We start from the raw sequence: 4,751 nt of genomic DNA, 5'->3' as shown, positions 1-4,751 counted from the left end.
AATAAGAAAAATCTAGTTATTTCCATGCAGTGTCCAGAAAGAGGTATTGTTCAGCTTGTAGGGCACCACAACTGCTTCCACCCACCTCCATCATCATATGAAATAACTTTTTGTCACAACAAAAAATAGTGGCTGGTAAAATAATTGAGTGGCTGGTAAAAAAATTTTAATTTCCACCCCTGATCAGCTGACAAGTTTATACAGCTTGGAGTTGGAAAATATGCATAGAAATGATGATATGGTCAAAACTATATCATCATGGTGCACACAGGGTAGTATGCCTGAAATGCCATGACAGGACAAAAAAAAGGGGGGGAGGTTCATCTTCAGCCACCTACACACCCAGATGAGCTCTGTGTTGGACTCCCTATAGTTTGCATATTGACCTGGCATGGATGGATGATGCAGTCACCTACCTGTTACACTGGGCACTGTCTTGTGTAGTCGCCTGGGACGGGAGCCCTGTGAAAGTCTTGTTCTTTGACTTCTGCAGTGCTTTTAACACCATCCAGGCATTGGACAAACAACACTAAAGTTCTGTACAGGAAGGGCCAGAGTCGGCTGCACCTGCTGAGGAGACTGAGGTCCTTCTGTGCATGCAGGGCTCTGCTCTGCACATTTAAGACACTGTGGTGGCCTCTCTGCTGTTCTATGTCATCATGTGCTGGGGAGCGGGTGGCACAGAAAGAGGGATGAGACTCAACAAACTGATTAGGAGAACCAGCTTTGTCCTGGCCTGCCCACTGGAGTCCATCACAGAGGTGGAGGACAGAAGGATGCTGGCTAAGCTAACACCCATCAAGGCCTTTACTGCCCACCCCCTTTACAACACTGTGAAGTCCCTGAGGAAGTCTTTCACATCCCCGGTGGAGGAAGACCAAAGGACATTCCTGTCCACAGCCATCAAACTATATAACTGTAATAATTCACAAGCTAATTATTTATAGTAAAAGTATGTGCATATGTATTGCATGGCATGATTTTTTTTCTGTGAATTTTTTTCTGCATATAGTCTTATCTTAAACATAAGACCAATTAAAGTGATACCTTTAACTACTGGCACAACAAAGATTCATGAGAATTATTATTTTGAGAAGTCTCAATAAAATTGAGATCAAGGCGACCTTTAGAGTTCTTTATTTTTGTCTCTTTCTCTGCCTTCATGAATGAGAAGTAAACTGCAGGTCTGTTTGCTTGTTACAAAAGATAAGATGTGCTTTAATCCCAAAACAATCCCTGGGTCAACATAGAAAAAAACAATGTATGGTGATTTGTGATTGGCTAATCTTAAATTCCTGTGTGTTCATCTTAAGGCCAAACATTTACCCAAGTTTTTTGTACAGGACAGAGTAGTTCCTGGTTGTAATCCAAACATTATAATTAATTTGATATGAATATTTTAGGTTTTATTTTTATCTGACACTGTAGAAAATGTAGGGTGTAAGGGGGTGTTTAAGGAGGGGTAGTACCTCTGTTGGTCAGGGCTTGCCATGCCCTTTTAAGGGCAGCTCATACCCATTGGTCTCCACTTGACATCCAACTCTTACCTCAGGCTCCAAGTAGCTGTAGCATGCGCAGCGGCCACACCCTGGGACACCGCCTCGGCAGGCGTGCCAAAGCAGGTGAGGGTAGCCTGAGACCTAAACTCAGGTGATCTACATGGGAACATCTACCCATCATGCAGAGACTGGACACAGCTGACAGCGTGGAGGAAACTAACAAGGTTCAATGGGCAGGACGGTGTCTACAGCCAGCACTGTGGAGTGTGTAGAGCAGGGCAGAGATGCAGAAGACTGCCATGGTCATCCACTGCATCCCTAATGATTCCAGTCATCTAGACTCGTCTTGCCACTGGATCCATCAGGAAGAGACGAGAGAGTGAGACTGATATTGCGCAACTATTCCTCACTATAACCCAAGTCAAGCGCAAGTCATGGCTTCAAACCAGTCTATCCATAAATATCTGTAAAGTCCTGTGGCAACAGGGGAGTAATGAAAACAGCAGGTGTGGACCACTGGAAGCTGCAGCCACCAACCTACACACAGGCGACTCAGGGCATAAGGTTGTTTCCTCCTAACCGGAGCAGCAGAAGGATTCTGCAGCCCTCTTTAGGAATGCTCTGCTCACCTCCTAGCATGTTGAAGCAGCTAGAAAAGGTGCCCTAAACATAGCCTGCTTCAACATACCCTGGCCAGCAGACTGCAGACTGCAGGGGATCCCATCTTAGCGGTCGAGACAAGCTCAAGAAAAAGAGAAACCCACTCAAACTCGGATCATGGAACATACGCACGCTCATGGACAATGCAAGCACAGATCGGCCAGGAAAAACGACAGCACTCATTGCTCATAGTCAACTCACAGAAATAGGTGGTGGATAAACATTCGACTGGAGTTGCCACAAGCAGGAGGAAGGACGAGAAGCTGGGGTAGGCTTTGCCTTAAAAACCGAGCTCCAACGCCACCTGGTTAGTCTCCCCAAAGGCATAAATGATAGACTGATGATGCTTCGGATACCCACTGGCCCTAACTGCAAAGCAACTCTCATCAGTGCATACACTCCCACAATGACAAACCGAGAGGATATCAAAGATAAGTTTTATAAAAACCTGGATCAACTCATTGCAGGCACACCAAGACAAGACAAGTTATTTATTCTTGGTGACTTTAATGCTCGTGTGGGAAATGACACTGCTACATGGCCTGATATGATTGGTCCATATGGCATCGGAAAGTGTAATAGCAATGGTTTGCTCCTACTTCGACTGTGTGCAGCAAATGATCTGGTCATCACTAACACAACCTTCAGGCTCCCTACACGAAACAAGACTGGATGCACCCACTCTCAAAGCACTGGCACCAGTTAGACTATGTCTTAACAAGGCAGAAGGATTTGAGTGATTTTAGGGGAACAAAGGCCATGTGTGGGGCAGAATGCTGGATAGACCACATACTCCTAATCTCCAAAGTGCACTTTCACATCCACAAGAAGCGGCGGTCTCAAGAAACTAGATGTGATAAAGCTCTCAAGTCAAACTTCAGCTTCAGAAGCTTGAAGATCTGCAACTTGTTGGCTCAATTGAAGATGACTGGCATGGTTTTCACGACATTGTGTACAACACTGCAGCTGAGCACCTTGGTTATGTCTCCAAGGAACACCACCACTGGTTTGATGACAATGACGAGGAGATAAAAGCTCTGCTACAGCAGAAACATCATCTACAAAAGATTGCTCAAGACAGCCCAACCCAAGCCAACAAAATGGCCTTTTCTGCTATGAGAAAACAAGTGCAAGGCAGGCTGCAAGAAATGCAAGACTCTTGGCTCAGCAAAAAAGCTGATGAAATACAGACTTTTGCAGATATACATGACCAGAAGCGCTTCTATGAGTCACTCAGAGCTGTCTATGGGCCATAGACAACAGGAGCCTCCCCACTCCTCAGTTCTGATGGTTCAACACTGATAACCGACAAAGAACAAATTCTGGAGAGATGGGCTGAACACTTCAACTCAGTGCTAAACAGGCCATCCGCTATAAACATACTTGCCAACCGTCCCGCATTGGGCGGGACAGTCCCGCATGTAGCCCCCCCGTCCCTTGTCCCGCATCACCCTGTGCGGGACAGCCAAAAGTCCCACATTCGGCCCTCACACGCCACACTTTGTATTTCTCAGGCAAAAAAAACACGCACACGGCCTTTTTGTCATTTTACTGCTATATTTAGTGAGTTTTCAGATCCCTCTAGCATTTTTCTTAAAGCGACTAGCGACAAATCTAGTGACTTTGGCGGCTAAATGTGAGAAAGCACTCATTCTGCAGCGTACCGTAAGCCCCGCCCACTTCCCAAGGCACCGACGGCTGTCAATCTCACAGCAGAGAGGAGACCCGCTCCACTCTATGTCCACAGTGGCGGTCCTGCGCGCCCCCTTGAGCATGGGCAGGAGCGCGATTGTTTTTTTATGTGAGTCGTGTTGTCATCTGATGACAGAGAGCTAAAGATGGAGAGGTAGAAAACTGAAGAGGCAGAAAGATAAAGATGTAGGCATGAAAGAAAGCTTTTCAAAGTGGTTGAAAGACAGCAGGAATTTCTTTCTGAGCATCAAGAAGAGGACTGGAAATGTTCAGGTTAGCTAAAGCTACTAATTACTAATAAATAACAAGTTACAACTTACTGTTCAGTATTTAAAATATAACAGCTGAGAAGATGGAGAGAAAGATCAAAACTTGAGAGCCCTGATCTTAAGCAACTATGATATGTGTTTAATTCAAATTGTCACGCTATGTTGTCCCACATTGACATTCCCAAATGTTGGCAAGTATGTATAAATGATGCAGTAATAGAAAGACTCCCCCAAGTGGACTTCAACACAGACCTCAATCAATCCCCAAATGAAGAAGAGGTGAAGAAGACAATCAGGCAAATGTCCAACAACAAAGCACCAGTACAAGATGCATTGCCAGCTGAAGTGTATAAATCAGGGGGGCCCATCCTCCTACAGAAACTGACAAAACTATTCCAGTCTATGTGGTCAACAAGAACAATTCCTCAGGACTTCAAAGATGCCATGATTGTTCAACTGTATAAGAGGAAAGACAACAGACAGGCATGTGACAACCACATAAGAATCTCCCGTCTCTCCATTGCTGGAAAGATTTTGGCCAGAGTTCTACTCAACAGACTGATAAAACACCTCAAATCCGGTCTTCTCCCTGAGAGCCAGTGCGGTTTCCGATCTGGCAGAGGCACAACGG

The sequence above is a fragment of the Kryptolebias marmoratus genome, linkage group LG13 (assembly GCF_001649575.2).
Source record: "Kryptolebias marmoratus isolate JLee-2015 linkage group LG13, ASM164957v2, whole genome shotgun sequence".
NCBI lineage: Eukaryota > Metazoa > Chordata > Actinopteri > Cyprinodontiformes > Rivulidae > Kryptolebias > Kryptolebias marmoratus.
This window is presented reverse-complemented; position numbering follows the sequence as displayed.